The 25,852-nt window shown below is 43.3% G+C and overlaps 1 protein-coding gene across 1 annotated transcript in view; it reads right to left on the reverse strand.

The window, feature by feature from the left end:
• The window catches only part of Rhobtb1 (Rho related BTB domain containing 1), a 123,832-nt gene extending 108,015 nt beyond the window's left edge, over positions 1-15,817 (reverse strand). Inside the window, exons 1-2 of the mRNA XM_029565521.1 lie at positions 15,715-15,817; positions 11,004-11,103 (exon numbers count right to left, since the gene is read on the reverse strand). The gene's annotated coding sequence lies outside the window, so the exon portion shown is untranslated. The remainder of the gene's footprint in view (positions 1-11,003; positions 11,104-15,714) is intronic.
• Between the last annotated feature and the right edge of the window lie 10,035 nt (positions 15,818-25,852).

A 25,852-nucleotide genomic window follows, 5' to 3' on the forward strand; every position in this document is an offset into this window, starting at 1 on the left:
GGCGCGCGAGGCTGTGGCTCTCTTGTGAACCTCAGCATCTCACTTCCCCAATGTTGCTTACACTTCATCACACAAGCAGTGTGTGGTAGTGTTAATGTCAACAGGCTGTGGCTCTCTTGTGAACCTCAGCATCTCACTTCCCCATGTTGCTTACACTTCATCACACAAGCAGTGTGTGGTAGTGTTAATGTCAACTTGGCAGAATCTAGAATCACCTGGGAGATGGCCTCCGGGCTACCTGAGGGAACTGTCTTGGTTATGTTCAGTGACGTGGGAAGATCCACCTTGACTGTGGGTGGCATTCCTAGCTGTAGAAAAGGAGAAAGCGAGCCAAGCGGTGTGCCTTCACCCCCTCTGCTTCCTGATTGTGGATGGGAGGCGACCAGCTGCTCCAAGCACTGGCTGCCTTGACTTCCCACCACGATGCACAGCACCGTGAGCTATGCGCTAAAATGATTCCTTTCTCCCTTAAGTTGCACTTGTCAGAGCATTTTATTACTGCAGCAGGAAAAGAAACAGAGCCAATGAAACCGGGATGAAGATTGATGAAGATCATTAAAGGAAAAATGGAGGGAGAAAACCCGAGGGCCCGCGATCACAAAGTCATTTGGAGGCCAGATGTGAGGGGAGGGATTTGTTTATTCTTCCATCCTCACCGAATGCCATGGCCAATCTTTCAGTTCTTTATTTTGTAGTTACTATGTTGAACTCTGAAAATCTCAATACATCTCTCCTTTGTGATTGTGCAGTGCCACACAGTCATTTTATAGAACAGTTTTCTCACATTAATCAGAGTGGAGAGATAGGGGGATGGTTGATTTAAATACTTTAACTTGGAATTTACTATGGATTTAAAAATCTGACTTAATGTTGCATTAATTATTGGAGGCTGCTTTACTGCCTTTAAAACATGCATATATAATTGGATACTGTAATGCTTTGCAGGCAAAATAAATACCAACTCACACTAAAATAAATACTCTCTGAGATGAAGTTCATGTAGACATAAATTAATCATTTACCAGTTAACCAATATGCACAGGAAAGAAATAGATCACTTATTAAAGCTCGCTTCATCCATCAAGTGGAAAAGATAAAATATATTTTACAGTGGCACTGTGAGGAAAAATGTATAAAATTATGGCTAACCAGTTTATAAACCATAAAATGCAGCATGAACATTAAATTAGTAATATTTGTACTAATTCAGATTCAACACCCTCTGCATTAAATATATCTTTTTGCCTATTGAAGCATGCACAAAACCAAGCTGAGGCTTTTTATTTAACTTTTAATGGTGTCTTCAGAATTCTTCAAAGCTTCACGGGAGTTATTGACTATGTTAAGAACATTTTCCTGGCTTACTGCCACCATTTCTAAGACAAAGTTCTTAGCTGTTCATATCCCCAGGGTCATATCTAAAAATCTTCTTCCAAAGGGCTTATGGGCTCTCATTTGTAGTGACACAGGAAAAACAAAGGGAAATGAGTTGGGGTTTTAAAAATCAGATTAAAGTTATTATATTAGCACGCCCTGAATTCTTGCTTTATTACAAGTTATAGATTGAGGTGGGAGAGTAATGTTAAATTGCAGGTGGGAGGGTGTGTTGGGTTCCTGCATATTTTATATTGCATCATACAGACCTGCAGTGCCAACTTCTGGGGCTGAGACAGCAGCGTGGCTTGTCATTCAGCAGTCTCATAGAGCTACTTAAAATGTTCTGGGCTTTGGAGATAAATTGTGCTTCTTTTCTTAGCTCCTATCTAGAAACACCATTCAAGGGCAAAGTGAACTAAGCAAGCAGAATAGAATTGCTTTCTTATCCTTGTTTTGGATGGAGGTTTATTATTTAGAAGTTCTATTTTTAACAAACCTGTAATCCACTGAATACATCTTTAACATTGACAAGGTCCCTTTGACTCTCAGTGATAAAACACCTCAGAGGTTTCTCCCCTCACTTTCTTTGATGGAGGAGATTAATATAGGAATTCTTTCTTTCATTTCTACTGTGAAATGATAAACTGCTGGCCAGAGATGCCACGTCTCCCTTACATATGTGCTGCCAGTGATAATAAAGAGTGAGTGATCTTTGGTCATGAACTGTATTTATGGCATTCTTGTCATGAGGAGTTAGGTATTTTCTTGAATTAGGGTTAAGAGTCTAATTTTTATGCTGGAAATGTGCGCTAGAAAAAATGCACTAAGGATCAAAGGAAACTTGTATCCTCACATTTTCTTTCATTTAACTCTTTGTGGACGTCAGTGTTCTACCCCCAGTCAGGATTTCAACCAGGAGTTCTAATCAGGAGCCTAATTTGTCCTCTGCAACTCACGATTTTTGTGATAACCATCTCTTTATCTATTAGGGAAAGGAATATTACTGAAATGCAAACTTATCCCTCTTAAAACTTATTAGGGGTTAAAAGAAAGCAAGGAAAACATCTCCACCTATTTCTTAAATCCAACGGGAAGGAAAGTTTTCTAGTGGAACTACCCGTCTGTTTTGTGCAGGTAACATGCTGCCTTTGTCACTATGGCTCTGTAGTATAATTTGAGGTCAAGTATCAAAATACCTCCAACATTGTTCTTTGTGTTTGGGATTGTTTTGGCAATTTGGGGTCTTTTGTAGCCTAGCAACTGTGACAAAGGCAGAATACCAGGATATACAGCTGCAGGGAATAAGGTTAAAAAACTGTATAGCTCAATACAACTAATATCTATTGATCAGTACAGAGTTTGGGATCACAAGTCAAAGCCATTAAAAATTGTTACCTTCTTAGCCCTCATGTGTTAAAGAAGGATTCAGAGTAAATAGTCAATTACAGAATTTATCAGAGGATGACAAATATCCCAGAGAGGATCAAATCAGAAAGGGAAGGCAGAATGGAAAGGAAGTGGATGCTTGAAGGAAGTTGTCAGTAAAAGTCTTATCGAGAAGGGAACATTTGAACTTAGACTAGGAGAGGGTAAGAGAACAAGTTATATGGATTCCTGGAGGAACAGTGACCCAGACAGGAAAGAAAATGTACAAAGGTCCCAAGGCAGCAGAACTCAGGCTCCGGAGTGGCTGGAGTGGAGGATCCAGGAGGAAATGAGGTCAGGGCAGTCAGAGCTGGTCCCTGCACGACACAGGAAGCCACGGGAGAATTTGGAGTCAAAGAACAAAGCAGTCTGACACATGTTATTAAAAGCAGGACACGGTGCAAGGTGGAACCAGATTCACCAATAAGTCCCTGCACATGAATGACAAAATGTCTGTAGACTTTGGATGAATCTGATCCAGAAATTAAGGACAGTTGTGAATCTCAATTAGAAGGAAACATATTGAAATATTGATATGATACAAAGTGTAGAACTTATAAGAAGTGAGATTTCAATAAAATATCAATGCCTTTCTAAAGAACCAGATATGAAGATCAAATTCATTTTTCAAATATTTATTGCTTTTACTTTATGTGTGTGAGTGTATTGGCTGCATGTATTTAAGTGCACCTGTGTTGTGTAATGCCCACAGAGGTCAGAAGAGGGTATTGTATTCCCTGGAACTGGATTTACAGGCAGTTGTTAGCCACCATGTGTGTGCTGGGACTCAAACCCAGGTCCTCTGCAAGAGCAGCCAGTGCTCTTAACCGCTGAGCCATCTCTCAAGCCCCTTGAGTACATTTTTAACTAAGGTTGAACATTCGATTAAAAAACTATTATGAGACTTGTGATGTAGCTCAGCTGGCAGAGTGCTTGTCTAGCGTGCAGGAAGCCCTGGGTTCAATCCCTAGTACTGCATGAAACCAGGCACACTTGGGAGGTGGGGCAGGAATATCAGAAGTACTGGTTATGGGAACACAAAAAGTTGAATCTTCTCAAAGAAAAAGAAAATGTGAAGTTGAGCATGCCGGTAACAAGTGGATTTAACTAGTTACTCAGCCCTCGGGATGATCAAGCTACACCCTTTCTGAAATACATTTTACCACATTCATCTAGGGAAATTTCTGTTGAATTATAATTAAGTGGCTAATTAAGAAGGGGATTATCAACTACATTAAAATATGCCAGAAAAAGAGATATATCATTTATTCTTTAATTTTGGAAATCTACATTTTCATTAGAAAATTTCTCATTGGGAAATTACATGGTTAATATGTATGCTCCCCTCTTCTTCCCATTAAAAAAAAATTAGACAGTGTCTCCCTAAGATGCTTAGGTTGGCCGCAAACTCATTATTCTCCTGCCTCAACCTCCTGAGTATTGGGATGACAGGCATGCTCCACACCACTTGCACTTTCCCTCTTTTTAAAAAAAAAATATTTTATTTATTTTTAATTATTTTATGTGTATGCGTGTATTGCCTACATGTAGGTAAGTGCATTCGTGTCATGCAATGCCTGCAGAGGACAGGAGAGACTGTTGGATCCCCTGGAACTGGAGTTATGGACAGTTGTTAGCTGCCATGTGGGTGCTGGGATCCAAACCTGGGGCTTCTGCAAGAACAGTCAGTGTTCTTAACCACTGAGCCGTCTCTCCACCCCCGACGCTTTCCCTCTTAAACGAACTTGTGGAGTGAGTGGAAGGGCTTATTTATTGAGATATGGGCTGTTGTTTGAGCTTACTTTGTTAAAGTAGTATCTTTACCATCATAGTCATTGCAACAAGGTCATAATAACAACCCCAAGTCCGTGTAGGATCCTGGGACCTGCTTCAGGAGGGCTGTTGAAAGCAATGTGTGGTTTCAGTTACTCAGCACTTAATATAGGTCCAATACTTTATGTCTCAGTTAACTCTTCCAACAACCGCAGGAAACAGTTTGCCCATTAAAGAGATGAAGAAATGGAGTCCAGAGAGGTTATATAAATTATTCCAAATCATACAGCTTGAAGGTTATAAAACAAATGCCAGCTCAGTTCTTTTGCCCCCCTTGAATTCCTGTTAAGTAAGAATCTTTGCTACTTAAAATGGATTAACATTAAGTCAAACCTTTTTTTTTTCACTTCGTTTGAAATTGCTAGTAGTCACATGTCATGAAACTTGTTAGTCAGGGTTTCATATTAACCAGAAGATAATATTTCTTAAGTTTATTTTTCCAAAATTAGCAGGTTTTTATACAACAAAAGCATGGTGGTCAGGAGTCTCCTGATACATCATTAACAACACAAGTTAAACAGCGTCAGTTACTCACTCTGTCTTTTCCTACTTTGTTCTGATTTCTGAGAAAACAGACATCACACAGTAGATTGTGAATGCTGGGACCATCTATCTGTAGGCTTTCTAGACTAGCTGAGCATTAAGTAGGTCAGTATATGCCTAAAACACCTAAACATTGGCCATCTCAAGCAGGTGACTTAGCACCCCATTATGCTGGTGACTTAGCGCCCTATTATGACTGTGCTGTGAGGTCTTGCTGGACTGGCTCACAGTGCTTAGTGCTCACACCAGGTGGGTGATTTGGAGTTCTTCTGCAAATCTATAGTACTAGCAATAATAACATAATTACTCCACTAATAGTCGAGGGCTAACTGTGTATCAGACAGTGTGCTCATTCCCTGTATCACCTGACTCCAGGGTCTTTCAGCTCATTCCCTGTATCACCTGACTCCAGGGTCTCTCAGCTCATTCCCTGTATCACCTGACTCCAGGGTCTCTCAGCTCATTCCCTGTATCACCTGACTACAGGGTCTCTCAGCCTTGATACTTCGACCTTTTGGATTGATGAGGTTTTGTGGCGGGGCCTGTTCTGCACCTCTAGGGATACTCAGCAGCCTCTGAGGCCAATGCTTACTAGCTACTAGTTATGGATCCACCTCCTGTAATGGTGACAGCCCAAACCAAATATCTCAGGGGCCAAAATCACTCACCCATGGAGAACTAGTTTGCTTCCTCAACAGCTTTAGGAGGTTGGTAGTATTAGTCTAATTACTGATGAGCAAATGTGGCTTTAGGAAGTTTAAGACGCCTAAGTCTCATGACCAGTTCAATCTACGTAGGTTGCCCAATGCATGTAGACTCTCTCAGTGTACGTAGTCTGCCTCAGTGAGTATAGAACGATTCAATGCATGTGCACCACCTCAATGCAGTAGACAGCATTTCAATGCACGTAGGCCGTCTCAGTGCAGTCGATCACCTTAATCGCCTTATGCAATAGATCATCTCAATGCAGTAGACCACCTCAGTAAATGTGGACTGCCTCAGTGTCTGCAGACTGGCTCACTCTCAAAGCTTCTTACACTGTGGATGAATTTCGTGTGTAGATCTCACCTGCCCTGCTTCCCCTTCTACTTCATCCCACCTCATCCCACTCCTGGTTTCATACGGAAGACGGAGGAGTGGGAAGGAAGGGGGTATACATGACATACTGTACAGAACTTTTATTATTTCACGATCTTTTATTCAACAGATTAATTCCATTTTAATTGGAATTCTGGAAACTAATGAAAAAAAATTACAAGTGTTAGCTGGTATATTCTCAGGGTTCTTGAATCTGTCTGATTTAATTCTAACCAATTAGTGTGCCATTTTGGGGGAATATAATGCTCAGAATCAATATTAAGCTAAACACTAATATTTTATTCAGTATTAAAAATTTATACAAATGGTAATACAAGCGCTTTAGCCCTGCCTTCTCTAAATGAGAGAAAACGCTTCCTTAGGGCAATTCCAGCAAGAGAGAAAATTGTGTCTTCTTAGGAAATCATTTGTATTAAGCTTCACATAGATCATTGCTTAAATGAATAAGAATTAATTGAATGAAATTTGCTTATTTTCTTTTAAGATACACGGGTTTTTCAGGATATCAGAACCGTTTCCTTCCTATCCCTACAGGGCTATCCTGTGTTAAGATGGTAAAGATGGGTGCTCTCTCACAGGGCTAACCTGAGCAAAGGAGCTGCACGGCTTCTCTCGATCTTAGGGTTTCATTCCTTTCCTCCTTTTTTTCCCTGTTCTTTATTTGGGTCACGTGTGATGGTTGGTATTAATTGTCAACCTGACAGGATGTAGAATCACCTGGGAGATGGGCTGCAAGCATGCCTCCAGGGGATTATCTGGCTTACATTAAATGATACAGGAGGACCCACCTTAGCTTAGAGCAGGACCACACGCCTGAGTGGGGGCTCCCTGAGCAGGAGTCTATGTAAGGCAGAGAAAGCGAGACAACGACCAGCTCGCACCCACTCCTCTCTGTACCCACTCCTCTCTGTCCCCCGATAGTGGATGCAGTGTGGTCGGCTGCTTCAAGCAGCCTTTGCTTCCCCACCGTGACGGGCTGTGCCTCGAACAGAGGCCAAAACAGACCCTTCCCTTCTTTCCTCCGGTCTTTTCTCAGAGCAACAGAAAAGTAGCTAAGACAATGTGCCACACCATGTCTTTTGATGCAGATGTACTCAGGCTGGACGTGAAATGTAAACGTATGTATTCAGATTCTGTTTTCTGTCTGCCTTGCAAAGAGGAATACACCCAGGTACATTGTAAGATAGAGAAACACTGAGCCAGACAAGCGTCCAGGAGTTACTTGGAGATGGTTTTATTATGCATGGTTTCATAACTGTATTTCAAACCTATTTTCCCTGTTGATTCCATGTGCATCTCCCAGTGCCAAACTCTGCCGCACCCTGCTGAGCCTGTGCTACCCATCCCCTGCTATTTTTATCCTACCCTTAGCCCTTCAAACTTCCAAGAACAGGTAGACAGAAACATTCCACAGTTTGGGTTGATTATATAATTTAATTTCCAACTTCTAAGTCCAATATTTCAAAACTCTCTGGAATCTTTACCCCTTAAAATCTCTCTCACTTTGTGAATATCTCTCACTTCATTCCTCAGCATTAGAACTAGAAAAATTTTGCTTCATATTTTTGTGATCTCCCAGTTGGATGGATAAGATCAATCATTAAAACGTGTCTTATCAGGACTCATTGAGGAAGAGGGATTGGAATGATGGTAAGAGCCAGGGCTTGGGGAGGACCAGAGTGAAACAGTGTCTTCTGGTCATGACAGGGCCACTGTACTCATGACCTCCCACAGCTGCGGTTGCCTGCACAAGACCTGCACAAGATCAAGCCAGTCAACATTCCAAGATGGGCGGGTGGTGGTGGTGGTGGTGGTGGTGGTGGTGTGTGTGTGTGTGTGAACTTGTACACCCACCCCTGGCTGAGGATCTGTTGGTTTGATGAAGTTGATGGCTTCTAGGGGAAAGAGTCAGTTTTGTTTCAGGGTGTGGCCATGCTCCAATGGATGGTGCCACACCCATGAGATACAGGCAGCACAAACTGGACCCAGTGGGTTATTTTTGAGAAAGGATGCCAGTAGGCCAACACTAGACTGAGAGCTGTTGGGGACTGATTGCTGCTGGGTGAGGGAGAATCTGCCTAACATATGATCTCTAGATGGGCTGACTAGACTCCAGTGCATGGTTTTATACCAAAGGACACTTAGGTACAAATTCCTGAATGGATAGGACTTAACATGTATGGTGGAATACATGTGGTCTGGTGAGGGGATGGGGGAGCATGGATGGGGGAGGGAGTCTAAACTTGATTAAAAACTGTTGTATGACATTACAAAAGCTCGATAAAAATAATTGATAAAAAAAGGATCCAAAGCTGGGAGAGGGCGAAAGGTGAGTTAGGTCTGGGAAGGTTAAGGGACAAATGAGATATGATCAAAACACATTATATGCTGGTATCAAATTCTCAAAGAATTAATAAAAATTTATTTAAAGTATGTGTCTTAAAAAATTTGCTTGGGCGGGGGGTTTGGTGGTAGTGGTGGTGGCACACACCTTTACCAGCATTTAGGAGGCTGAGGCAGAGGCAGGCATATCTCTGTGAGTTCAAGGCCAGCCTGGTCTACCTAGTGAGTTCCAGGCCAGCTGGGGCTACAGCGAGACCCTGTCTCAAAAAAAATTTTTTTTGTTTGGAATCCTAAAGGCATACTAGAAGTTAGAAATGGGTTGCTGAGTCAAAGCAGAAAAAAAGTCTCTGTTGAATAAATGAATCTTTCTAAAACACTAAAAATTAGAGGTATATTCAGCATAATTACTGCCACTATAAAGAGACAATTTAAAAAAATAATGTTTAATAGGATAACTTCTAAAATACTGATAGGATTTCATTTAGGAGTGTTTATGTATACAGTTACTTTAAGAATTTCTTTAAAAATGAAAGACTGGGGCTGGAGAGATGGCTCAGTGGTTAAGAGCACTGACTGCTCTTGCAGAGGACCCAGGGTTGATTCCCAGCACCCACATGGTGGCTATGAACCATCCTTAACTCCAGGTCCAGGGGAATCTGACACCCTCTTCTGACCTCCACGGCACTGCACAACACACATGCGCTCACATCCATGCAGGCAATACACTCATACACATAAAATAAAAATAAATAAAATATTAAAAATGAAAGACCAGTGCCCTAATAAGAGGTATTATGACATGAACATATTTGAATTTGGCTGGAGAATTTGAACAGTGTGTGTATGATGCAAACAGATTTAATTAACTGAAATCCTAAGACAGAACTTCAAATAAGCAATTACTCTAGGGACTAATAGTGCAAATAGGATCCTGACTCATTAGCAAGCTCCCAAGTCAGAAAAGCCAGAGCAAATTGTATTCTTTAAGTTATTTATGTACATATGATAATATATCATTAATTTGAGACTCCAATAAATTTAAAATCTTTTGATAATTTGTTCATAGGATGGGCTCATGTTTACCTTTGCTTTGCAAATACTGTATTTATGGGAAAATAATACATAGTGTTTTAAACATTTAATTTCAGTCTTCCGTACAATTTTTAGCCACAGAATAAACCATTTTCAAGAAACCTCAGGCACTTTCCAAGCTGTACATACATCCAATCTATATGCTAATAACAAAATGTTCATATGATTTATTACAATGGTCTCCTTAAGGACTTCTACTTTGTAATGTTTTTGTTGAAGCTACTCTATGTAGTTAAAGGTAATAAAAGCCACATTTGTTTGAGTTATCTGAAATTCAGCCTTCTCACAAATTCAGATGTGACTCCCTAAGTCACTGGAATAAATGAAAATTTTAGAATATTCATAGTGGCACATACAGACTTTAAAAAATATGTATCAGCACATATAAATATAGAAAGAAAAATAAGACACATTCCAGGATGAGATTAACAAATGATTTGCGGTAGGACAAAGCAGAATCCACACCCCATTTCAACTTCTGTCAAGTACTTCAGGGGCAACACCCTAGGGTAAAAAAACCTCACCAACATGGCCATTTCTTCAAAAGCTACTTTCTTTTTTTAATTATTATTTTTATTTTATGTATATAAGTGTATTGCCTACACGTACATGTATGTAAATGCACCCGTGTCATGCAATGCCCTTCGAGGTCAGAAGAGGGTGTCGGATACCCTAGAACTGGAGTTGTTAGCCACCATGTGGGTGCTGGGAATCAAACCCTGGTCCTCTGCAAGAGCAGTCAGTGCTCTTAACCACTGAGCCATCTCTTTTGTCTCCCAAAGCTACTTTCTTTTGGTTAGAGTGACTCTTGTTCTAGTTGCTTGCAGAGTGATAATACATTTTTCCAGCTAAAGATAATTGGTGTCGAGGCCAAGAGTGATGGACACCCTAAGTCAGGGCATCTGGGACTGATGGCAAAGCCACCCAGCGGCCATCTGGCCATTTCTAAATCCTCCTTGTATGTGGTCATCATTTTTCACAGACCACATGTCAATTTCCCATACAAAACACTTCCTTGCATATAAAATGTGCAGAAAAGACTCATGTTATTTTCATGATCAAAACCCCTATGTAGGTCAAAATGAGTCAAATTCTAGATCAGAGGAAACATGTTCAAACAGACTTTGTAAAACTCACAATTGAATTTTTAAAAATGGGACATTCTTATTTTCTTTTTTAAGACATATCTGGGTGGCATTCATAAGGCATGCTGTCTTTATACACAAGCAGTGCTCCACTTTGTTAACTACTGTGGAGCACAAGTCAGTTCTGTTGTTCACATTAGTACTTACAGTATAGAAGGGGAGAGTCGACTTCAGATCCATTTTCATAACTTAATCAAAGCTACCTGGTGAAGGACACACTTCAGATGCTTCTTGGTTGTTGTAAAACCTAGGAAAGAGATAGAAGGATCAGGCATTTATCATCAGGAGGAAAAATGACTCAAATAATACTATCTCCTTATATAAGTGATTATTACTCATCAGAACAAGGACTGACCCAGCCAGGCCATTTAGAAATCTCCCAGCTCCCCATAAAAGCTAGGGTGAGAGGCTAAAAGCTACAGTAAGTTTTCTGCCTTTGGATGCAGACAGAAGAACTGAATCCACTCATCCTTCAGAGTGGAGTGTTAGGGTCACAGCCTAGTATTACCATGTTTGATTTTTTTGGTAATGTTTAATTAATGAATTTTATTTTTTTGTATGTAATTTTTTATTGAGTTTTTGTGTATTTCACATACAGAACATCTTAATCATCTTTATACCCCATTCCCCACTGGCCCCTTCCTATAGCAACCCCCCACTGGAATTCAAGTATGCTGTCATTTGTGTTAAGGCTTGTTGTGTCAACTTAGTGTCCACAAACATAGAACATGTTATGAAGAGAACACTAACACATCTCTCAAGTCTCAGCAACGAAGCTCCCTCACGCAACAAAGGGCCAGGAACACAAAAGGTCACAAATGGCCAAAGTGTAGAGAATAAGAGTCAGCAGAGTGTGGGTCCTTGCACAGGACTCCTATATTAAACTCCACCCACCCAGGTCTCAGGGACCATTGCAGAAGAGGTGGACAGAAGGATTTTAAGAGCCATACTTAATTTTAAACTGTGCTGGGGATAGAACCCTGGGCTTTGTGCCTGTTAGGCAAGGGCTGTACCCACTGTCTACAGCCCTGGTCCCTGTAGGATTTGTCTCAGAGAGAATGCTACTGGTAACTTCCCCGGGGCTCAGTTCTCTCACTTTTCAGGTGGAAGTGCTATCAGCTGCTCAGGAGGGTTCTGATGAGCTAATGCGATGAGTGCTAATTTCAGCTAATACCAAAAGTATAGTTACATTGAAATTAATTTGGACTAAATCAGTCTCTGCATTTTAATGTAAACATGGCCCAAAGCAGTCTCTGTAATAGTGACCTGTGCTCTGAGCTGATGTGCAGATGGCAGCCCCACCTAAGGGCACCTGTGTAGCAAGTAATTAAGCCATGGCCAATCACAGACATTGATTCTCCAGTCAAAAAGCTGCCGAATAGGACCATGTTAGGTAAGGGCCAACTGCAGCCAATCAAGAGACTTCCATGTGTCACTTTTTCTCTGGTTACAAATACAATCTGTCTATGTGGCTGGATGGAACATTCTGGAAACATCATTGGCCCAGAATATTTTCAGGCTCTAGAACCTCTTTTCTTTTTTTTCTTCTTTTCCTTTTTTTGTAGTACTGGGGATGGAACACAGTTAAACTTAAATTCAACTGATCGCAGGGTATGGAGAGATGGCTCAGCCGTTAAGAGCACTGGTTACTCTTGCAGAAGATCCAGGTTCGGTTAGCAGTACCCACATGGTGGCTAACAGCCATTTATAGATCTAGTTCCAGGAGATCTGATGCCCTCTTCTGACCTCTGATGGCACTGTACAACATGAGTGGGCTTACATGCATGTGGGCAAAACACTTACAGACATAAAATAAAAACAAATCCACTCCCTCAAAATTAAAAAATTCAACTGATTTCAGTTCTCTTTTGAGATATATTTTGTTTATACCCTGAAATTTTACCTTAAGGATTTGAGGTGGCTTCCAAAACAAAATTAATGAAATATGAATAAAAACCAGAAAACAGTATTGAGAATAAAAAAGAGAATTAAGTGACTGAAGTTATAATCTGTATTTTAGTTTCTTGGTGCTTTTGGGAAGAGGGAAATGTAAATTTTGAATAACTCTTGGGAGAAATCTTATCACCCTCTTCCATCCCCATCAGAACCAGTATTGTATCTTTCAGGTATGGAATCCATAGGGGATTTTCCATATGAAACGTAATGGGGGAATTGAGAGAGAATGGACTATTTTATAAAGAGGAATGACCAGCATGGAAATTAAAAGGAAAAGTAGTGTTTTTTTCATGGAGGAGTGATTATATCTCTAAAAATGTCGTCATTCATAGAGAGGAACCTGAAGCTTGGTGCATTTTAAATACAAACCAGTAACTTCCAATCACCATCATTTAACTCCTTTTCCTTCCTAAGCCTCTCTAACAAACACACACAAAGAATCATGTGTGTGTGTGTGTGTGTGTGTGTGTGTGTGTGTGTACACATGTATGTGTAGGTCAGAGGACAAACTAAGCTGTTCCTCAAGTGCTGTCTACCTTGGTTTGTGAGGCAGGGTCTCTCACTGGCCCAGAGCTCACCACCTAGGTTTGGCTGGCTGGCTAGAGACAGTGAAAGCTGTGACCTGTTTTTCTCCACTTCCTCAGCTTGGATTATAAGCACGTGCCACCAAACCTGACTTTTATGTGGGTATTGGGCAAGGGGATCAAACCCAGGCCCTCCTGTTTGCCTGGTAAGAGCTTATCAACTGCACATCTCCCTGGTCCCACAAGGAGTCTTTTTATGAAGTCACTTTCTCAGTACTGAGGAGGAGGTTCTGAAGGAAGCCAGTGATTGCTTGTGATGCTAGGTCAGCGTCTGCTCGTTAATAAACTGGGCACTGAGCTGCAAAGACAGTGTGAGGTTGGAGGGTGCATTGACAGGTGCGTGGACTTTGCACGGGGCCATTCCAAAACAGGAAGAAGAAAAAGGAAAACCACATCCTGAGTTGATGACATCAGTGAAATAAGTCTCAGGGAAGGGCTCTTCCCCAGACCCACAGGTTCTCCTTAGCTCCTGTGACACCTCATGTCCTGTCTCCCAGAAAACCCATCTGCACCTTCCTCATGAGACTTCCTTCTATCTGCCTTCCCTTGAGTGGGCCGTCAACGAAGTTCTCCCTTAGCAGAAATATCATTCAAATCACATATCATCCATTTCTTCCTCTAGGCCAGATCCTTATCTCCACCCCTCCTGAGGTTTTTTTTTTCTTTCTACATCTGTGAGATTTTCACTCCTCCTGACTTAAAGGTTTGGTGTTATCTCTGTTCTCCATCTTCAGCACAGTACCTCCCCACAACCCAAAGATCCTATTGTGTCCACTTTGTACGCAAAAAGTTCAGTTTCAAGGTCATTACTAGAAGTTCTTCTGGCCTGGCCCTGCCCTCACTTCCTATGCAGGAGAAGGCCTCCAGCTAACAGGCTCGCTGTTCCCAGTCTCCATTTCGGTCTGCGATCCTGGTGTTCTCTTTTGCTTGGCAGTGCTAACATCTCACTAACGCATTCCTACAGAATCAAGTCCAACACATCTAAGCAGAGCTTCCCAAGATCTGAGATGACATTTACTACTGTTCTAGTTTGTTTCTCCATTGCTCTGACAAAACACTCTGACCAATACCAGCTTGGGAGGAAAGGATTTATTTAGCTTACATCTCCTGGGTCACAGTTCATCACTGAAGGAGCCCAAGGTAGGAACTCAGGGCAAGAACCTAGAGGCAGGAGCTGGAGCACAGGGCATGGAGGAACGCTGCCTACTGGCTTGCTGCCCTGGCCCATGCTCAGCTGGCTTTCTTATATGATACAGGACTACCTGCCCAGGAGTGCACCACCTACAGTGGGCTGGGCCTTCCCATAATACTCAATAATCAAGAAGATGCCCCACAGACATGGCCACAGGCCAGTCCATGGAGGCAATTCCCCAATTGAGGCTCCCACTACCCAGGTGTGTCAAGTTGACAACTAAAGCTATCCAGCTATCCAGCACTTCACCCATGATCTCTACAATCACATTAAACTATCTCCTTGTGTGGCGATTGCCTCCTGAGAAAGTTGGTTCCTGCCTCCCAATCCTAAATTGGTAGCTTTCTTTCATCTGAAACATCCATCTTTAACGCCCTGTTAGTTAACACTTGTTTCTGGCATCTTCCTATGTAAGTCCTTTTCTGCAAATTATGGAGACTTAACATTTTCACTGTGAAAATGGCATTTATGGTCTCTTTTCTTTTGGATGGCTATAACCCAGCCCTTGTTCTTCCTAAGCTCGCAGTCTAACCCAGGAAACCCTATTGCCTTACACTCCTAACTTCCACGGGGGTCACAGTCTGCTTCTGTATTGTAAGCGCTTTACAAATAACAGGTAATTAGATGATTCCGGAAGTCAAATACCACCATGAAAGACTTTGATGTGGCTTAGGACACAACTTTAGAAAATTTTTTTCTGAATCATAAGTGATAATAAGCTTGTTCAAACACATCAGACAAAATAAACGACGGGAGAGAGGTTTGAAAAAAACCAACATAAGCACAGAGGGCAAGCTATCTTGTCTCTCTTTAACACATATTTGTTTGAAAAATCAAGTTCAAAGTGTACAGAGGAGGAGAAATGCTGCACTTAACACATCAGATAACAAATGCATTTGAGACCACCACGCAAATGTATCTTAGGGCCTAAGACACTTGTGATAGAGTGTGTTCCACGAGGAACAGAAAATGATTTCCCGTGTCTGTTCTTAAGGCAAGCAGAAGACAGCACACGGTTGACTGAACAAATGCCCACACAGCCACGTCTTCCCAGCTGCCTGCCCCCCATCTCTCACATTCATTTCAAAGTCAAAACTCAGGACGAATCATCAGCCTGTTTGCTTACCTCCCATTTGAATCAGCCTCAGTCTGTGTCACTGCCCCCTTCACTATGCTGATACAGTGACTTCCTCTAAGCCTCTCTCTGGGAGCAGCGAGGGAAACTGACCATTGCTCACACCACGGGACTCTCTGAGCATGCCCTGTTCTACCGGTCAGCCTTTGGGTTCCTTCTGCTGCACGGCAAGGCCAGCCAATGGGAGAGGTGTCAACAGTGTTTCCTGGACAGTGCTTGGCTATTTACCCTGGAGGAAAACAGGCCACTGATAGGAGAGGCGGGTGGGGCTGTGCCCGGAGTGCCCTGGCTTCCAGATTCCTAGTTTCTTTCCAGTCAGGACCACATGAGCTCTCATTGTGATGTCCTCACAGGCCGCCTCCCTCCTCTCCATTTCTTGTGGCAGCCAACATGTGAGCACGTCTATCATGCTAGCTCCCTGAGTGTGTGCCCAAGATACGTGCAGAGAGAACTAAATGTGCAAAATACTCTGGAACAGACGGAACAACTGCAGTTGTATTTGTGTTACAGTTTACTTCGCTTTTTTTTAATTAAAAAATTATTTATTTATTTTTATTTTATATGTATGGGTATATTGCCTGCATGTATGTAAGTGCACCTGTGTCATGCAATGCCTGTGGAGGTCAGAAGAAAGTGTTGGATTCCCCTGGAACTGGAGTTATATATTGTTGTTAGCTGCCATGTGGATGCTGGGAATTGAACCTGGGTCTTCTACAAGAGCAATCAGTGCTCTTAACTGCTGAGCCATCTCTCCAGACCCAGCATTAAAATGAAAAATTCAAAAGCAACTATCTTCTGATCAGTATTCTCCACTCTGCATCAGGACACAAACAAAACAAAAAATACAACAAATAACCCCAAAGTTTACAGTCTTTCGTCATCTCCGTCTTCTCTCCCACTTCCCTTCTCCTCCTCCTCCTCCTCCTCCTCCCCGCTCCTCCTCCTTCTCCTCCTCCTCCCTCCTCCTCCTCCTCCTCCCCCCCTTCTTCTTTCCCCACCCCTCCTCCCTCTATTTGCTGGGATGGGACCCAGGGCCTTGCCCATGCCTAACCAGTGCTCTACCATTGAGTCCCGCCCTTTTCTTAACTCCTTCCTGTCAGAGTTGCTCCTTCCTCCTCCTCCTCCTCCTCCTTCCTCCTCCTCCTCCTTCTTGGATTTGGCCCACAATTTGTAATCTTCTTGGTTCCATCTCCCAAGTGCTGGTATCATAGGTGTGTGCCACCATACCCAACGAAACTCAGCAATCTGTCAGTCTTCTTCATTTGACTCAGCTGACCTTTCCCACTTTCCTGAATCCTCAGTCCATGAACCCATCACCACCACCCAGACATCTCTTGGATCACCTTCTGCTTTTTCCTGGGGTGATCCTTGACAGCAGGGCCCTCAGGGGTTTGATTTCCTGAAGGCTTTTGTCCTAGTGGCCTTGTCTGCTCACTTTGTAATCTGTCTCTAACCATATCCCTCTCCAGAGTCATGAGTATGAAGATGACTCATAAGTTTATATCTAAACCCTCATCCTCTTTGTCAAACTCCACACCCATAATACAATCCAGTGTCTGATCCATTTGACCTGTAACACTAAAAACATGTCCCCAAACCCTATCCTCTTTGACAAACTCCACACCCATGATATAATCCAATGTCTGCTGGTGATGACCTGTGACATCATCGACATGCCCAGCCCTGAACTCAGCACCTGCGTTTGCAAACATCTTTTCCTGTATCTCACTTGCTCACTGTCTCCACTTGAATGCTGTGGAAGATGACCCGTCAACGTTCCCTTACAAACCCTTGAACCTATTCGGTTTCTGGAAATTGCCCAGCTCATGTCCTTCCACCCATGGGCCCAGTTACAATTATTTCTCTACTGAAAATATTCAACTGCCATTTATAATGTTTTGCCATATGTTTTCAAACTGCAAGACTGATGTAACTAACTACAATTCTCCCACCAACAGAGCAAGAATATGAGGCCTCAACCTTTTTGTCAGTCCTAGCTTGGCAGAAGATTCCTGGATGTGGTTGCAAATGTTTCCATGGTGATGACCCCTAACAATATCTCTGGAGTCAAGCATCTCAGCTCTGCCCTCACTGTCCTGGACCCCCTGGACCTCAGCCTCTCACGCTGAATGTGTTCTGTCCTCCTAGAGCCTAGGTCTGCTGCGTACACCCAACATTCTGCCCACCCTCCTGTTCTGTTACAGGTCTAGAGATGCGAGCACAGCACTTAGATCACATTCTCCGGGACCTCCCATCTCTCTCACGCAGCACTTATGTTATTGTCTTTCCCTTTTTTTTTCAAGGTAAGGCCTCACGTATGCCAGGCTAGCCTCAAATTACCATGTAGCTGAGAATGACCCTGAACTTCTGATCCTTATGGTTTTAGCTCTCCAGTGTTGGAATCACAGGTGTGCAATACCACGCCTGGTTTATGTGGTGCTGGAGAGCTGAACCCAGGGTCTCCTACCTGTTGACAGAGAGAGCCACCTCTCCATCACCCCTCACAGGGTATCACATTTAGAACAATTTCTATTTTGTGCTCCCTGTTGCCATTTTATGTCCCCCACTAGACTGCAGGCTGGGTGAAGGCAGGGTCATTCGAGGCCAACTTACCGCTTCCCAACAGTGTCTGGCACACAGCAGGTAAACAACAAACAGGTAAACAACAAACATGACTCTACTGAAAATGTGGGTGGGTGAAAATAAACACAGATATACAAGTTCAGGGAGAAAAATGTACCCCGGACCTCAAGCTTAAAAACCCAAAGATGGTGTCCAGTTGGTAGCATTCATGAGGCTAGCAAGAGCTTTGGGTGGAGGTAAGAAATCAAATAGAGGCTGGGAGGGTTTCCTGTATCATCCAGACTCAGTAACAGGTGGATAGGAATGGCAGTTTTTTTAAAACACAGAACCTCCCCTTGTGCAGGAACACTTGGCTTTATTACATAAGAGATGTGCTGCTATGCGGACATAATATTTTCCCACCCTATCCTATAGTCATTGTCAGTGCTTTCAATGAGCAGAAGACACTGTAAGGCAGAAAGGGCAGTTTCAGATCAGAGACGCGCTGGGGAGGTAAAGCAGAGAGGAGAGTCTCAAACGCCTGAGTCAGGATCCTGAGCACGCAGTTGGGGTTGTTTTTCTGTACCCTAGCTTCCGCAGTGCTTGCATCCAGTGTAATAGAATTGTCTTCGCCTCCGTATGGCGACAGAATTCTAGCAACTGTATCAGCCTATCAACAATTAGCCAAAACTAGAATGTTGCATAAGTTGTTTCCCCTTAGTTATATTCCAAATACTTCCAAGCCCCAACCACGAAACACTTAGTTCACAAATGAGAGCGGTGTCAGTTATGAATGTACTTTGCAGTTATGGGAGTAAGAACATTCCACCTGGATATAGAAATGCCATTGGATTTAGATTCAGCACTAAGGGGCAGGGGAGAAACATGTAATCCATTTAAGAAAGACACGTTTAGCTGTCAGTGTGATCCACTTATAGCCCCTGGAGAATGACACCAATCCTCATAACGCTCCGAGAAGCTGGTGACTGTATTTGCTATCCCAGAGCTTGAGAGATGCCTGATGGAGTCTTGCCTGCCACAACTGAGGTTAGCTAAATTCTTGGTAGTTGTCAGCATCTTAGGTGTGTCTTTAAGGGGGGACTAGTGCTCCAGGCCTTTCATTAAATAATGTATGTTTCTGTAGGATAAGTGGCACTGGAGCTCCGTGTGGTGAATGACAAAGTGGGGCTGTGGGCTGGTGGGATGGCGCAGTGGCTGGTAGAGGGTGGCGGGGCTTCCTGCCAAGCCTGACAACTCGAGTTTGATCCCTGGGTCCCACAAGGTGGCAGGAGAGAATCGACTCTAGTAAGTTGTCCTCTGACCTAAACACACACACACACACACACACACACACACACACGCACGCACGCACGCACGCACGCACGCCTCTGCCTCCCTCTGCCTTTCCTCTTCCTTCTCTCTCTTTGCAGGGATGAACCCAGGGCCTCAAGCACACGCACAGGTGAGCTGTGCATACTACTGAGCTATACCCCGCCGACCTATCCCTTCTCTTAAGAGGTCTTGCCACTGGACTAGGGCCCACTAACCCAAGGAGACCTGTTCTTCAGATCCCAAGTTTAAGCATATCTGCAAAGATCTCTTCTCCAAATAAAGTCACACAGGTTCTGGGCCCTGGGGTACAGGGGACAGAGGTGGGCAGCACTCAGTATTTAACCCACAGCAATTCATAAACACAGTGCTATTCTCACTAATGCTCCTACTAATCAGGCGACACAGGACTAGCCTGAGAAAACCACAGCTAGGGCCGGGAATGTGCTCTCCACACCAGCTGGAATGTGACAGTGACTGAGGCAGCAGGCGGGGTGGGTTGAACCACACACCAGGAGAGATGTCTTCAAGTGCCTTGGAATGCAGCTTACGATAAAGGTGGCATTTTAGGAGGAGATGGGGGCGCAGACTTCAAATAGAACGCACCCAGCAAAGTGGGGAAACTGAGCTGCACCTTTTACCTACTCTATAAGTTAACTCCATCAGAGAACTAGCTGGCACAGTGCAGAAAGACCACAGAAACATCGACATAGGCAAAGGACAGGGTGACACTCCCCGGTTCAGGAATGCTAATCCCCAAACCAGAACCAAGGAAAAGCAAGACAGGCTGGGAGCTGGCAGACCCCAGAGGAAACAACCATCAACCTCAACCACGAGCTGGGTACTTGGTGGCGACTGTGTATGTATGGTATGGAGGCAGTTCCTTTCCCCAGCACCCTGACTCCAGCTTATTCCCAGAATCCCCTGTTTTCACCTCTGAGAACCACAAGCATCAGGTACCAAAGCCCTTGCCAGTTTCTGGCTCAGCCAGCCCTCTTCTGGATCCTGTGGACCTGTAAAGGCTTGAAAGCCCTCCCCTGCCTAAGAATCACTCCCCCTCAAAAAAACAAAACAAAACAAAAAGACGCCCCTGAAAGGCAAATTTGAACCTCCCCAAATAAAACATAAATTATTGCTTTACAGTAGAACAGCTTTAAATGACCTAATGATTTTGGTCTTAAAAATGGATTATTTTAATTTTTATTTATGTATATGTGTGTACTTATGGAGGCCAGAAGAGGGTGTTAGATCCCAGGAACTTGGGTGACAGGCACTTGTGAGGTGCTTGTCATGGGTGTTGGGGACTGAACCCAGGTCCTCTGGAAGAGAAATTGGTGCTCTTAGCCACTGAGCCATCTCTCCAGCCTGACTTGGTCATCTTTCCTTCAGTTAACTGAAAAAATATCTACTGAGTGTATTCAAGGTGCCTGGCACTGAAATGGACGCTCGGAATATAACAGGAAACATGTCAGCTTGACTTCTGACTTCAGACTACTCCTGGTCCAGCATTGATGAGGGCAGAAATGAACAGACATGTGGGACATAATATGATGGTGCGCCATAATAAAATGCAGTGATGGATTGGAAATGATATATGTACTAAAGTGCATGAAACCCGTGGTTTTGTAGGTTAACGAAATGGACGCTCGGAATATAACAGGAAACATGTCAGCTTGACTTCTGACTTCAGACTACTCCTGGTCCAGCATTGATGAGGGCAGAAATGAACAGACATGTGGGACATAATATGATGGTGCGCCATAATAAAATGCAGTGATGGATTGGAAATGATATATGTACTAAAGTGCATGAAACCCGTGGTTTTGTAGGTTAACATGAAAAACAGAAAATCGGAAAAGAAAACAAGTGGTTGTAGATGGTCAGGAGATAAACTCGTGTGAGACACAGGGAAAGAACATGAGACAGAGACGTGAGATACAGGGAAAGAACATAAGACAGAGACATGAGATACAGGGAAAGAACATAAGACAGAGACATGAGATACAGGGTAAGAACATAAGACAGAAACATGAGATACAGGGAAAGAACATAAGACAGAGGCATGAGATACAGGGAAAGAACATGACACAGGGACATGAGATACAGGGAAAGAGCATAAGATAGAGACGTGAGATACAGGGAAAGAGCATGAGACAGAGATGTGAGATACAGGGAAAGATCATGACACAGGGACGTGAGATACAGGGAAAGATCATGAGACAGAGTCATGAGATACAGGGAAAGAACATGACACAGGGACGTGAGACACAGGGAAAGATCATGACACAGGGACGTGAGATACAGGGAAAGAACATGAGACAGAGTCATGAGATACAGGGAAAGAACATGACATGGGGACGTGAGATACAGGGAAAGAGCATGAGACAGAGATGTGAGATACAGGGGAAGATCATAAGACAGGGACGTGAGATACAGGGAAAGATCATGAGACAGAGACATGAGATACAGGGAAAGATCATGACACAGGGACGTGAGATACAGGGACAGAGCATGAGAAAGAGACATGAGATACAGGGAAAGATCATGAGACAGAGACATGAGATACAGAGAAAGGTCATGACACAGGGACATGAGATACAGGGAAAGATCATGAGACAGAGATGTGAGATACAGGGAAAGAGCACAGGACAGAGACGTGAGATACAGGGAAAGAGCATGAGACAGGGATGTGAGATACAGGGAAAGATCATGAGACAGAGATGTGAGATACAGGGAAAGAACATGAGACAGGGATGTGAGGTCCAAGACCTTCAGGGAAACCACAGCCTCTCTACAAGACAGGAACAACAGAGCTCCAAATTCACCTTTTTATTACATCAGCCTTGAAATAGTTGTATGATCTTTGCTATATGTTAAATTCAGTTGATAAATGGAGCCTGCCGTTTCTTAACTTTTTAAATTTTTACTTAATAGCAATGTGTGTGTGTGTGTGTGTGTGTGTGTGTGCATGTATGTGATGTATGTGGGCTCATGACCACCACAGTGGTATGTGGAGGTCAGAGGAGAACTTTGTGGAATCCTACCTGTGCTCTGGGGATCAATCTCAGATTATCAACTTTGCTCAGCAGTTTCTTTTACCTGCTGAATCATCTCCTGAGCCCTAAGTCTGCCATCTTTAAGGCACTGTGGGAGATGCTCTCAAGTGCTTAGCACATTTTCCTGAAATAATTCTCTATGACAGTATCAAGGGACTCATACACCAGTAAGGCGAGCATGAAGTTGAGGTCACAGAACTCTAAGCAGGGCTTACTCAGCCCCTTGCTGAAGTCAGCTCACAGTAATGGGCTCATTATTTCTGTTTTCCAGAGGAAACAGAGGCTTGGAGAAGCACAATATACGGGTTAGTGCTTATTGTTATCATCACACAACCTAGAGTCACCTGGGAAGAGGGAAACTCAAACAACTGCCTCCATTAGATTGGTCTGTGGCCATGTCTATGCGGTGCTGTCTTTATTAATGAATGACTGATGTGGGAGGGCCCAGCCCACTGTGGGTGGCACCATCCTTAGGCAGATGGGCCTGGGCTGTGTAAGAAAGCTGAGCATGAGCCAGGGAGCAAGAAAACCAGTAAGCAGCATTCCTCCACTGTTTGAGCTTGAGTTATTGGCATGGTACCTCTTTCCACCATGGACTGTGACCTGGAAGGGGAAGCAGAAATAAACCCTCTCCCCCTCTAAGATGCCTTGGGTCATGATGCTTATCACAGCAACAGAAAGCAAAAGCACAATGATTGGCTTGAATCAAAAATGCCTGTGGGAGGCCACCAGGGATTGGAGATGAAGCAGGCTGGTCTGGTCCCTAACACACCATCTCCAACAGTGTTGGCCCACTACAGAAGCCTGGTTGCTTTGAGAATAAACTTGACTTCCCAGGATGGTTAAAAGGCTTTGGGGACAACAATCCTTTGTTAATTAATTCAGATATCAGGTAAAAGAAAAGGAATAAGAGGATCACCCTGTTATTAAAGGTAACACATCATTCTTTCAAACTTAGTTGACTGTGGATCAGAAGAAATGACTGGAACCTCTGTATATTCTCTTAGGAGAAAGGAAGGACGGTTGTATATATCTATTTTAACTTCTCAGATATGCTAATGTTATTTTGCTAACTTGTTTCTGCCCCTAGTTTTTGCTGATCGTATTTTGTTTTATGTTTGGTCTTTTGAGGTAGGGTCCCATGCAGCCCAGGCAGACCTTGGACTTTTTGTGTAGCCAAGGTTGACTCTGGCCTTCTGACCCTCTGCCTCTCCCTCCTGAGTGCTGGGATGATAGGTACCTCCACTCAGCTTTCACCTCCTTCTTCACTTTTCCAAAACTGTTCATGGAGGCTGCTAGGAGAGACTCCCTTGGAATTGTCATAGGGCAGTATTAGCATTTCATTATTCTTAGGTATTATTTATAAGTGTTTCTGCAGTTCCATGCAATGCCAAGCACTGTACAACTTCACACAGCATGTGCACACACGCATGCACACACACATGTATATGTGCACAGTCATAATACGGTCACTGGGTTTGATATAGACCCAAATGAACAATGTTCTACAAGGTGTGAGTTGAACCACAAAAACAAATCTTAATAACTAGCAGTGAGAGTTAAGTAACTACCCTTTCAGTAGCTCCAGTGATGACTCTCAGTTCACTACTTAGGAGATGGTGGCCCACAGGTCAATGCTTCCTCAGCCTGTAAATGGAGGAGCCTGGGTCAGGTCTTGTGACTGAAGTTTGGGCTCCCCACAGTTTCCCCGGCCATTCCATGTTCTCTTCCCTAACTGACACTTCCAGGAGGGCATGCTGTTTCCCAACATGGGCACTCCAAACTCTTCAGTCCTTTTTTTGTTTGTTTAATCTGCTCACAAAATTTGTACATTCTTCAGGAAAGACTGCCATTAACCATCTGGGCTTTTTTGTTTAGTTGTTTAATCTGACCACAATAATTTCTGCGTATTCTGCAGGTAATACTGCCCTGGAGGCCTAGGGACACATGCTTCCCCTCGGAGTCTAGTAAGCATGGATGTTCCTCTACCCACAATTCAGCAGAATTCTGTCTTACATATACATTCCAAATTCTACTTTTTAAAGTCACCTTCCAGACCTCCCATCCAGAGTAAGCAAGCTGTTGCCTGGGCTCAGCTGTCCATGCTGTGGATGGCCCCACCGTTCCCAGGGCTTTGGTGGTCTGTGGCTCACATAGGGTACCAGAGGAGTCCTTTTCTCAGGAGCACATGCAGAGCTTTTATGGTTTGTTTTTCTCAGAGCTTAGCAAGCAACGAACACCCTCTTGGTTCTGGAAATGTCATTCAGTGTTTCTATTGCCTGAGCATAGTTGCCAGAGTTAACAAAACCTGTTACAAGGGGCCACACTTAGGTTACAGCCATCATTCAAACTATTTTTGAACTAAATTTTGACTGGGCATCCTTTACTGGCTCTTCAGACTTGTTCTAGAATGTTTCTTAGATGCTTATTTTATCTCTGGAGCATATGATCTAGAAGCATCTGGAGGGTAAGGGAACACAAGCAAACTTAATGCTCAACTCTTATTGCTAATTAGCAATCTGTTTTTGTTGTAGACGAGAACCACTGTAAGCCATTCTCCATTCACATCAAGCCTATTGGCTGTGTTGTGATCTATACATATGTGTACTGACCTAGTTCCACTTTTCTTGCTGTGATAAAATATTCGGACAAAAAGCAACATGGGGAGAAAACGGTTTACTCAGCTTAGGATTTCAAGTTGCAGACCATCATTTCAGGAAGTCTAGGCAGTTAGTCACGTAACATCCACAGTCAAGAGCCAGGGGACAAATGGTCCTTGTTTGTCTTCTGCCTAGTTTTTCCTCTCCATAGAAGTCAAGATCCAGGCCTCGGGATGGGGCTTCACACAAGGGTCTCAGTCTTCCTTCCTCAATTAACAACCACAACAACCCCACAGACACGCCCCCAGACCAACCTGATCTAGATAACACCTCATTAAGACTCTCTTCCCAGATGACACTAGGCTGTATCACGTTGGCAGTTAAAACTAACCAATAGACACACACACACACACACACACACACACACACACACACACAGTGTGTTCCATGAAATGCTAAAAAATGTATATGACTTTTGCTTCAAGGAAATAAGTACCCATTATATTTAATAAATCAATTTGAACATCTCTGCCAATTTGCAAGTTTCAAACACATCAAACCCCTCTTCGTGTATGTTTTTTT

Source organism: Nannospalax galili, unplaced genomic scaffold (assembly GCF_000622305.1).
Source record: "Nannospalax galili isolate Female #2095 unplaced genomic scaffold, S.galili_v1.0 scaffold178, whole genome shotgun sequence".
In the NCBI taxonomy this organism is placed as follows: domain Eukaryota; kingdom Metazoa; phylum Chordata; class Mammalia; order Rodentia; family Spalacidae; genus Nannospalax; species Nannospalax galili.